Source organism: Cupressus sempervirens, chromosome 1, assembly GCF_028749045.1.
Source record: "Cupressus sempervirens isolate cs-2001-9-10 chromosome 1, ASM2874904v1, whole genome shotgun sequence".
In the NCBI taxonomy this organism is placed as follows: Eukaryota; Viridiplantae; Streptophyta; class Pinopsida; order Cupressales; family Cupressaceae; genus Cupressus; species Cupressus sempervirens.
This window is the reverse complement of record NC_143118.1, coordinates 861172980-861185318: the sequence shown is the minus strand read 5'-3', so window position 1 is coordinate 861185318 and position 12339 is coordinate 861172980.

Genomic DNA, 12339 nt, shown 5'->3' with positions numbered 1-12339 from the left:
AGCGACCGAGTTGATAGATGATTTTGAGCTGTGAAATATCAATAGGAGCTGAGTAAAGTGAAACACAATGGGTGCCGAGTCATGTTGAAACCCTTCAGGTGCTGAGTAGACAGTTGTCAGCGCACTAAGCATTAATTACTCTATTTTGAAGGGTACATAAATTTGATTTTCGATCATTTTCCCACCATTCAAATGAGAAGCAAAGTAAAGAAGAGTGGAGAAGATCAAGGTCAGCTCAGAAGCCATTTGTGAAGATTTCAACAGTGATTTAGGACAATTTTCATTGATTTGAGGTATTTTACTTAAGTGTCGAGCTACGTAGAATTTATAAACTTGTTTAAATCGTAAACCCTAGTTTGGAAAACAATGGCATCTAGGTCAGGAACCACTAAGGGTAGAGAGAGTCATGAAATACAGCTGGTCAGCAATGAAGTTAAACAACCTAAATTCAAGCCCATTCCAGAAGTAGCATACAAGAATGATCCTGCAGGTGCATTATCAGTTATTCTTGATAAAGTTGTTATGGTCCAAGATGTTCGCAGATGTTATAACTGCAAAATTGGAGCGATAGGAGATTCAGAGATCTACAATGCATATGACAAGCTATGTGAGAACAAAAGACTGAAAGATGAGTTCTCAATAATAGAAAGAAAAGGATTAACCAAAACCCTAGAATTTTTTATTGTTTTCAAAATTGAATGGGTACGAATAGTTTTGAGCAGAATACATGATGGAGCCTTTTGGTTAGAGTCAGGGCCAGTAAAATTCACCAAGAAAACTGTTCATAGGGTTACTGGTACTCCAACCCTATATTGGCTAAAGACCCTATGAAGTGACAAAAGGGAATAATAGAGAAAAACACAGGTGCTAAATGGAATAATAGAGGAATGACTATTGACACAGTCACAGATCCCCTACTAGATTTTGCTATGAGAATCATTTCACACAAATTCTATCAATCAAGCAGGTTAAACAGTGTACCTTGTATAGCAGTTGATGTTGCATACAAGATAATTAAAAAGGATCACACTTATGATCTAGCAGAGCTCATGTTTCAACAGATTAATGAGAATCTAGGAGCTATAAGGAAGAGCAAGGGAGCTCAATGCAAATTTGGATTAGTTTTGGTGTGCATATTTTACTATCTGATGAAAGAATTCCCTTCTGTGGGTAAGGTAAGATGGAGTCCAAACAAAACAATTGTTGAACAAATCAATGGATACATTGAACAGATGGGTGAAAATTTTGATGCCCAAATGACTAGTTACTTTGAGGACTTCAAAAAGTCCATGAAACAAAGAATGAGGATTCCAATCTCATTGACTGAGAAATATGAAAAGGACATTTGTTTTCTTGTAGATATAGATTATACCTATATACAAGTAGTTATACCTAGAGTAAGATGGCTTAGGCCACTAGGTTATGAACTTGATATTGATCAAGCTTCTGCAGTGATAATAGCCCTCCTTGCAGAAGAAGCTGATAAAAATGTAAAAGCTTTTGGAACCTATGATGTTGTTAAATCAAGGTTGATAAAAGATTTGAAGACTACTTCTACAGTAAAGAAGAAAGAAAAAATGGTGAGACAAATCAAGAGAAAATTTGGTGTTGAAGAAGAAGGAACAGCAGAAGAGGAAGGAGAAGACATTGAAGAAGAAGGAGATAAACCTCAAGGTCTAACTCAAGGGTTAGGAGAAGATAAAGAGGAAATTTTTGAGGAAGAAGAAGCCAAGGAAGCACAAGTTAAAAGAAAGGCCACAACTCCTCCTGCTCCTCAATCCAAGGGAAAGAAAGTAGCTGCTCCTGCACCAAAGAGACCTACCACAAGGGCTGCAGAACAAAAAGCCCAAGAGGAGGCAAAAGGAAAGAAGAAAGACTCAAAGAAGACTACTGTTGAGTCTAAGAAAAGAAAATTTGTTGCCTAGCCTGAAACAGATGAGGAGAAGATAGAGTCAGAGGACAACAGTCAATTTCAAGTGGTAAGACACAAACCTCAGACTGTTGTTGATAGATTATGTTCAAAAATTAGGAATGATGATTTGAAAGGTTTAAAGAACCTGAATTTTTATAAGCTCACCAAAGAAGAGAAAAATAAATTAGAGGAATCTGTGTATGTTATGATGGCTGAATATAAGCACACACCTCTAGAATTAGATGAATCAATGCCTAAAGAATTGTACAAAATTGTAGAGGATAAATGGCATTTTTGTTTACAAATGGAAAGGGAGATAAGGGAGTCAACACTAGCTATATTTTTGCCTAATTTGTCTAGAGATCAAGTAACAAATTCAGTAAAAAGGCATAATAATAGATTCACTCCCAAGCATAGAGCATTCAGCATATTACAGAATAAAATTGAAGAGGTAGTTACAAAATCCACAAGATTGTGGAAAATAGTTTACAAGAAAATAGAAGATGTGTATAATGAAGAATATAAGGCAGAGGAAAGTGCCAAGATAAGGGAAAAGAAGGTGTTAGGAACCAAGGAAAAAGAGAAGGAACAAGTGGAGAAGCAGAGTGAAGAAGAAAAGAAAGAAAAGGCACATACAGAGGAGAAACAGGAAGAGAAAGATACAGTTGAGCCACAAGATCAAAGTGTGCAAGACACATAGGTATCTCCTCCTAGCCCTCCTCATGCCACCATCACACCTGTAGATATTATAAAAATAAAAGATGTTATAGACACTTCAAATCCAAACATCAATCCATTAACTGCAGAGGATTTAAAAATCCTTGACCAATCATCACTAGTAGCAAAATTAAGTTCAAATCCTGTATTGGTCAGTGTTGATGAATTACAGAATCCAAAAGTTAAAACAAAGATAGTCAAGGTAAAAGTACAAGTGCCACCCTCGACCATACAAACTACTGGTATTCTATTTCTTCCACCACCACCTCCACCAAGTGTAGTCACTTATATACTTCAAATGTCGAGTACAGCAGTAGGGGAAATAAAAGAAACATCTGAACAACCAACAAGTTCAACCCCACCTAGCGATCATAAAAGAGATACTCAAGCTGAAGAAAAAGATGAGACAAAGAAGAAGGAGGAGTCTGTAATACAAACACTGGTTGCATTACCAAAATCTGGTACTTCAACACAAACTCTTCAGCAACCGAGCACTAATGGGTTACAACTACAAATCAAGACACCAAGATCAAGCTCATCAAAGGCAATCAAGAAACTTCACTATGGAGTTCCTGAGCTTGATGAAGAAATAAAGATCCCATATTATGAATCTAGCACTCTCACTGAAGAGAAGATCAATGAAATTCAAAGTGCATTGGGTAGAAGAAGGAGACAAGAAGCACTAAGAAAAGAATACAAGCATAAGCTTACCTTGAATGAAATCAAAGACATATTCACAGAAGCTTTCTGCTTACAATCTCCAGATGAGTCAAGACCAATTATAGAGCAACTATCTAATATAGTTGACTAGGTGACTAGTGAAGACTAGGAAACAAATGCCAAATTGCTCGAATGGTCAAAAAGGAAGTTCCAAGGCAAGGTAAATAATAAAATATTCAGTGATATAGCACTGTCACAAGTAGAACTGGCAAAGAAAATTAAAACAGTTAAAACTATACTAGGAAACATCTTTTCCCTATACAACAAGTTGTGTGATTTTTCCACATTCACACAGGACACTACCCAAAAAATACTGAGCTTGGAGAACAATCTGAATATTTCTAGCATGCAACTCCCCACAAATCCAGCTCAGAGTGAGAAGCATTTTGCCCAATCGCTTCACACACAAAGAGAGTTAGTTGTCTTAGCAGTAGAGGAGGCAACCAAAAAAGCTGAATTGATGCAAATTCAATCCTCAATAACTCCTCATTTGGAACTACTTCACAAGGAGCAGATAAATGCAGAGACAATCCTCAAGAAAGACCCCAATCTTTCTTCATCTAATGGACTTGTACACCTAGCAGCAGAGATTGCCATCCAGCATAAGTCATTGGATGTCGCACTAGCAAATTGGGATGCAGCTCTAAAGGTACTCCTTGAAGTAAATAGTACATTTTTGGCCAAGTATGGCATTTCCTTGTAAGACCCTTGATATAAGTGTCAAAAAGGGGGAGAATAAGTATAGGGGAGTGATAAGAAGAGATTAAGTATGGGGGAGTTAAGTATATGAATGAAATGATAAGTATGATAAAAGGGGGAGATAGCAAATTTTGGGAGACCAAATTTTGATTAGTCAGCATGTAGAAATAGGACAGAAATCACTGAGTGTACATATAGGATCAACTAACAAGGAGTCATAAGGATCTTAGTTAAGTGTTTTTGCCACTCATGTCAAAGGGGGAGATTGTTAGTTTAAAGAATAATTTTGACAACTAAGTGTCAATACACTTAACCATTTTTCCACTAAACAATGCCGAACAAAGAGTAGGTGCCAAGTAATATGAAGTGTCAAGCTATAACAGTAGGTTTTGAGTGTTAACAAGTGCCGAGTAATAGTAGGTGCCGAGTGTTAACAAGTGCTGAGTAATAGTAGGTGTCGAGTGTTAACAAGTGTCGAGTAACAGTAGGTGTCGAGTATTAACAATTGCCGAGTGATACAATTTTTTTTAGGTGCTGAGCTATCCAGGAAATAGCATGTGCCGAGCATCAGCAATGCTTCAGGAGCCGAGTAACTCAGGATATCAGCATAAGAGTTTGTGATTGCACAAACTATGATGTAAACTATTTTTGTAGCTGACATAAGATAAATCTCGAAAGATATAGAGATAAGAATGAATCTTTTACATTTCCTATGCAATTTGCATGCAGCCAATTGGAAAACTTGGAAAGGCATGCAACCAATCAGCAAAAGACAAGTATTGAGTGAGAAATTGAGATTCAATGTGGATCGTAGATCCATATCTAACCCTAAGTCTTCGAAGTCTTTTTAAGGAAGACAAAAGGTTCATTAAAAAAATGAAAGGAGACTTAGAAAGTAAGAGCAGCAATTCATTAATCAGTTGATCAGAGCAAAGCAAGGTAGACAAACAGAAATCAAATCTCAGAGGATCAAAATCAAAGAAAGAGCCAGAACAAGTTCCTGCATTCAGTAATCAAGGATTGCAAACAATCAGGTTTATAATACCTAATACTCTCTTACCATTGTATTAGAAAGAAAATCCTATGTAGATAGGTTGGCTTAACAACTATTTGTAGAACCTTATCAAAAGGTGATTAAATCCTTTAACAGGGTGACACTTCATGTTAAGTGTTTGAAATCCTTTAACCAGGTCACTATTAACATAGTGTAAAGCCTTTAACAAGGCAGGCCTTTAACAGGGTAGACCATCAGAAGTGGTTGAACAATATTGCTGCAGTAATTTTTGTGGGTATCATCCCCACCCCAGTTTTACCTTCTTATTCTTGGAGGGTTTCTGGGTTACCAAATTCCAGTGTTATGTGTTGTTGATGCATGTGTTTAGTTTCATGTTTACTTGATGTATTTACATGTATGCAATTTACTTCCACCTAAAAAATTTATTGGCTAAAGTGTGATACTTCTGATTCACCCCCCCTCTCATAAGTACTCTTTCCATATTTGAATATTCCAACACCACTCCACTTGAATGGTGTGTAAGGAGATCATGGCTGAAATGGTTATGATAGATTCCTATGATGTCTAAGAGCTATCTCTAGAAGTTTTGATGATGGGTGAAGATGTAAAGACATGTGGAAATTGATCATTGATTATTGTACACTTAAGTCTCCATCTAGCATGCAAGGTTTAGGGCATTTCCCCAAAAAAAAATTGAGGTTCCTACTTTTTCAGAGAATGTTAAAACCCTAATATGGTTGTTCTTTGTAAGTTGCCCTAAAAAGTGAAATTGCATGATATAAACCTTTTTTAGGGACACAGTTTAGTGAGAGAAAGTGTATTACTGGTATGGTATGTTGCTACTAAATTCATCTTATGTGTCCTAAAAGAACTTGCACTTCAAGTGTGTTGTAACCTTTGTGTTGAAGATAATACATTGTGCAAGTTTTGGAGGGGTAGAGTTGTTTTACTAAAAAAAATTTCCCCACTGGCATATTCTTGTGTTTATTTTTCTTTCTCTATCTATTTTTTCTATTCATGATTGACTACAATATTATTGTTTACATGATATTGAATCTAAATTTGTAAGGATTTAATAGAAATTTGCACAATACTTTCCTTAAGGGATTAGTGTAGGAAGTTGGTTCCGCAACTGAGTTTCCTTACAACCTTCACTACAACAAGGAGAGAAAATAGATTTTTATAGGAGTTATAGATGAAGTATGAAAAAGTCTTGGTAGCATACAAAGAAGAAATACAAAAGAGGTTGAGACTTAAAAAATAAATTTCTAGATATAGAGGGAAACAAATCGAAGTATCAGAATTTGGGGAGTCATCCCAAGAACTACTTTCCTTTTCACCTACTCCTCCACCTTCAAGTAGCCCTAGAATTGATATTTCTAATACTCCTCAATATCAAGGAGCCTTTACAAAATTCCTAGCATTACATGTTGAATTGGGCATACAGCATGAGGAAAGGATAAGGGATAGAATTTTGTTTTTGGTGGATAGGATTAATTGGCCTCTTTTCTTTTTAGAGTTGTCAAGGTTGGTGAATTTATGGAAAGAATTAGAGGAAAATGACGCTACCCTAAGGTAAATTTTGAATAAATGGATCAATAGGGATGATAGCATCACTACTTTGTGTTTTTCTGTCATTGATGTAATTGATCACCAAATTGAGAAAACCTCTCACCAAGCAAATGATTTATTGATTTTTGACAAAAAAAGTGATATGTTCTAGAGAAAATTGAAAGTATATTTCTCAAATTATCTTAGTAAAATTTTTATCTCTTTCCCCATACATTAAAAGGTTTAGGCAACATAAAAGATAAGGAGGAATGAGAAAATGAGCAAAAATAACTAAAGAGTATCAGAATGAATGATATAGTAAATAAGGAGAACTCATATGGTTTGCTAGGACAGTTGAAGAACTAGTTAATGTACAATTATTATTTGACTCTTTCCACAAATATTTTGATGAAATAAAAAGGTTAGTAGAAGATGTCCTAAGGAGAGAAAAAGAGAACTTGAACTCCAACTAGCCAGATGACACATTTTTCAATAAGTGGATGGAAGATTATACTTGGACCTCATAATTATTACATGTGGCATCTATTTATGTGAAAATGTGGCCTATGCTAACACACACACTTCAACATGGTCCTTATTTGCGGATTCATCCTGGAATGAACATTGGATTGTTCATCCAAAAATCAGCTGACAAGGCGACCTGTTGCCTTCTATCTAAAGGGAATTTCTTGTTAGATATCCTTAGATTTGAGGTATTAAGCAACCAGACCCTCTACGAATGAAGGATTTAAAATAAAATGTGACTAATCTATATGAGAATGTAGATTAATCTAGAATGGAGTATGCACGTTTAATCTAATAACATGTAAAAGAAAACTATGCTAAAATGTATGCATATTACTTCTATATGAATAAGCTAAATGAGAATCAATTGAAAATGCAATAAGCTTGAATGAGTATGCAATTCGGCAGCAATTCAATGCAAATTCTATTTTCCTTCTTAAAATGAAGAGATGAGGGTCTCTTGAATAGAGTTTCCTGGAATCCATCAACGGTTGAGATTGATTTCAATCAACGGTCAGGATTGAAGACAAAGTTCAGTCATAAAGGAAGATTCCCAAATTAAAGGGAGTTAACTAACTCAGATCTAAGTGTAAGAGTCAGTCAACTTAGATAGACTTTAGTGTAAAAGCAAGTGATCTGGGTCACTTCTAATTTGATCAGCAGTGAACTGGGAATTTCCTTTTTGAACTAAAGAGAGATTTTGGAGAGATATTTAATTTAATAAAATGAGATATGCTCTCATAATTACCTTTTTCATTTAATTAAATAATTATATTTAATTAATTAGAGGCACTTTTCTTATTTAATTAAATAACTTCATTTAATTAATTAGGAATGACTTCCCATTTAATTAAATAACTTTGTTTAATTAATTAGAAATAAGTTCTCCATTTAATTAAATAATTTTGTTTAATTAATTAAGATAGGCATATTTATTAAATTAAATAAATTTAATTCCATAGTACATTAGCCTTAAGAGATAATTTAATTTAATAAAGTATGAATACTTTAGATTAAATTAAATTGAAATCAAATAGGTTTAAGGTGGCTAATATGAGTCAATACTATAGGAATTAAATAAAGAGTCTGATTAATGCAGATTAGGGTTTTAAGCATTTGACAATAAAGTCAAGTAGCGAGTAGCAGAATAAGAATTGCCTATCAGGATAGGTCTTAGGATTGATCAGAAATAGACCGGAATTGGTATCATGGTAATGAGCCAATTTTGGGGCATTACAGCATCTAAGCAAAGGCTCACATATAAGGAAACAACCATAAAGGAATTGTAATTAGTTGATAAAGCTAATCAAATAGATGATATAGAAAAGATCAACAAACTACAACATACATCCAAGTGTCAAAGCCAAGAATAGTAGAGGAGTAGAAAGTGGTCCCATAACTTGGCGAGCAACAAAAAGAAGATGATCAATCATCAAGTGCAGTGGTAGAGGAAACTACCAAAATAAAATTAGCCCAACCACAAAGAAACCAATAAAGGGATCATTATGTTATAAAGAAAAAGGTCACAAGTATTTTGGTTCTTCTCACGTAGCATTTGAAAGTGGCATTTTTTTCCTGTATGTAAATCTTTTTGTCTTAAGGATGGTTGTCCTTTTCCTTGTAGACCTAAATCTTGTTGCAACTCACTCTATATAAGTGAGTTTCCAAGGCTAGAGGATGGTCTTAATTTATTTTGTTACACTAGTTTGTGAATTCTGAGTTGGTCCATGCATTCTGTAACTTTGTTCCAAAATTGAATATGAAAGTTAATAGTGGTTGGTCTACTAGTGTTATTTTTTGATAGGGATAATATTTTGATTGTATACAATTACAAGGAAGTTAATACAAATACAAAGACTTAACTATTCATCCCAAATCTTATCTCTTCACTTATCTCCATTCTGTTTTCTGGAATTTAATAGAAAAGTTCATTAACTTTCAATTGTAATTCATTTTGAATTATATTTAATTTTTCTTTTGTTGATAATATCACGGGTTATGTAAATACTAAATGTAAATTGGAATAACTTTTGGTTTTCATTTGAAGATATGATAAGTATGAGATCTAGAAATGAATACTAACAATCTTTTCACAAAGTGTCAAGATAAAATCTAGAAGTAGGTGTGTAATCCTTGTGAGTTATAGCCCAATGGATAAGGTACTAGCTATGAGTATAAGTTGATTTAGTTGGGACACCTTACATAATGCAAAAAATTTATATCAATCAATCATTTAATATCTTGTTGTTGAAGTTGAATATGTTATCCTATACTTGATTCATGGAGTTTAGGGTTTGGTAAAATAGCTAGTTATCATCCTTTAGCACAATTGAATTAGAAGAAAGAAGGTTAAACCATCTACTTTTTCTAGAATTCACATTGAGAATATTGATTTTTAAATGAATAAAAATGAGTTCCTAGATAAACCTATTTGAATCTTGTAGAATTCAAAGTGGAAGACCTCAAGGTCTTGTTAGTTGGTCCTTTTATTTTGATTTTTAGAATACCCACAATAGTTTTTAGCTAACTCCTAGGTTTTCTAACATTGTAAAAGTTAGTTGAAATTATATCAAATTAGAAGCCAAGAAAATGGTGACTCTTCTAGGGAGTTGCATGAAGAAGCTCATTACTTGAAATACTAGAGTTTCTAGTATAAAGTTGTACATCTATAGTCACTTTTTCAGTGATGTCACACCCATGCTTGTGTGGATTTATTTTAAGTGACAAACCTTGAGAATTCTTTTAACAAAATTTGGTATAGTATGGAGTGCATGACATGAGTTGTGTTTGAATAGTGCCTTGTCTGCAAATTATAGTTTACATTTCCCAAAATACACCATATTAAAGTTGTTATAGATTGGGCCCTTGTGTTAGATATTTTTTTAGACATTTTTTTTCCTGTTACATTTTCTTATCTTCTATCCTTTAAACAAAAATTATTTCTACCCAAGTGGGTGGCGACTCAGTCAAAGGTTTTGTAACTAGTGCTCTATATTATTGTGATGTGGAGCCTAATCAAACTTGGAAGTTTATTCAGTGTGTTTTTCTCTCCATATTATTTCTATGGGGGCTTGGGGGCAGTGCCCCCAAGATAAGGTCAAGGGGTAGTACCCCTACAACATCCAAGGGTAGCAGTACAGGTGCACTCCCTATCCCAGTACAGGATGGGGTCAAGGGGCAACACCCCTGAAGCCAAAAATGACCTTATATTGTAAAAGGTGTCAGCTACTATTTTTCTATTATTCTAGCCCTAATTTTGTAAGTGGAAAAGATCTTGTGAAAAGGCTTAGGGTTATCGATTTTCATAATGTTTGATGCAAAAATTGGTTCTTGTGGTGGTATTGAGTTGTAAAGGATTACGAATTGTAATCAAGTTGTAATCACTAGATCATAATAATATTGGACTTGTTTTTGATGGACGTAGCCTAGGGATCAGATGAACCACATTAAATCTTGGTGTCTTGTGTTCTCTTATGTGCAAACTATTATTTTATAATATTGGTCATATTTGTATGTAACTTTTATTTCTATCTTAGGTTAATCCTAACAAGTGGTATAAGAGCCAGATGGTCATAGTTTTTTTTTTGTTTTTTCTTAGCCAGATTGTCATCATTTTTTTTAAGTGATCCTCTGCAAGAAGGTCTCATGGTTGAGTGGGAGTCTCACAGTTGAGTGGGAGTGATGGTAGATGAGGGCAAGCTCATGGTTGACAAGTTTAATGGCTAGAACTTCCAATTATAGAAGATTCAAATGGAGGACTATCTCTATCAGAAGGATTTATGGAAGTGCTGGAAGGGGGAAAAAAACTAGGGAACTATGACAAATAACGAATGGGAGATTTTAGATAGAAAGACACTTGGAAGCATTCAGTTATGCTTGACACCATTAGTGACATTTAACATTAAAAAAGTGAAGAAAATAGAAGAGTTGATGGAAACCCTAACAAAATTGTATGAAAAGCCCTCCACTTCAAATAAGATATTTCTCATGAAGCATTTATCTAATATAAAAATGACAAAAGATGGATCATTGTAGATCATTTAAATGAGATTAATACTATTACTAGTCAGTTATCTTCTATGGGCATTAATTTTGATGAAGCAATTAGGGCTCTCTTGATTGTGTTCTTTTTTTGAAAGTTGGAATGGCTTGGTAATGGCTGTGAGTAATTCTATTTCTAGATCTAATACCCTAAAATACAATGATGTGACCAGTGTTATTTTGAGTGGGGAAACTCATAGGAAAACCTCATGTGGATCTAAATCAATAAGTGCTTTGAATGTAAAAAGTTGAGGTAGAATGACTAAGAGAGCAAATAATTCTAGAAATTGTGGGAAATCAAGAGGAAAGTTAAAGGGGAAGAGGTCTCAATCTAGAGGACCGAAAGATTGTTGGTACTACGGTAAAATAAGGCATAAGAAGAAAGATTACTAGACTCAAAAGAATAATGAAAGAGATAAAAAAGAAGGAAACAAGGAGGCAAATGTGGTAAGTAACAAATCTAAAAAGGATGTTTTGCTTCTATTTTTAGAAAGTGTTGATGATTCATGGGTTTTAGATTCTGGTGCTTCATTTCATGCTACAAGTCATAGAGTTATTTTAATGATTATGTCCAAGGGGATTTTGGACTTGTTTATTTGGGAGATAATGAAACCTATCAGATTGTTGGAAAAAGAAAAGTTAAGATTAAGTTTCAAAATGGGAATCATTGGCTACTACATGAGGTAAGACATGTTCCAAGGCTGAGTAGGAATTTAATTTTGGCTAGGAAACTCGATGATAAGAGTTGTGTAGTTACTTTTAATGATAAAAATTGGAAGGTTTCAAAAGGTTCTCTTGCAGTAGCAAAAGGTGTGAAAATAGGCACCTAATATCTTTGTATAGGTCATATTGTTCCTTCTACTTTGATTGTTTCAGAGAAAAATAAATATTTAAGAACAATTGTTACAGTTGAGCAGGGAGAACAAATAACTACTATAGAATCTAACACAGCACTGTGGTACAATAGACTTGGGCACAAGAGTGAGAAAGGTATGAAAAATACTTCATTCAAAGTAAGTTTTACCAAGTTTTTAATGTGTCAATATGGATTTTTGTGAAAGTTGTGTGTATGGAAAACAAAAGAGAGTGAGTTTTGTGAAGACTAGGAAGGAAAAGAAAAGTGAGAAATTAGAGCTTGTGCATACAGATGTATGGAGAC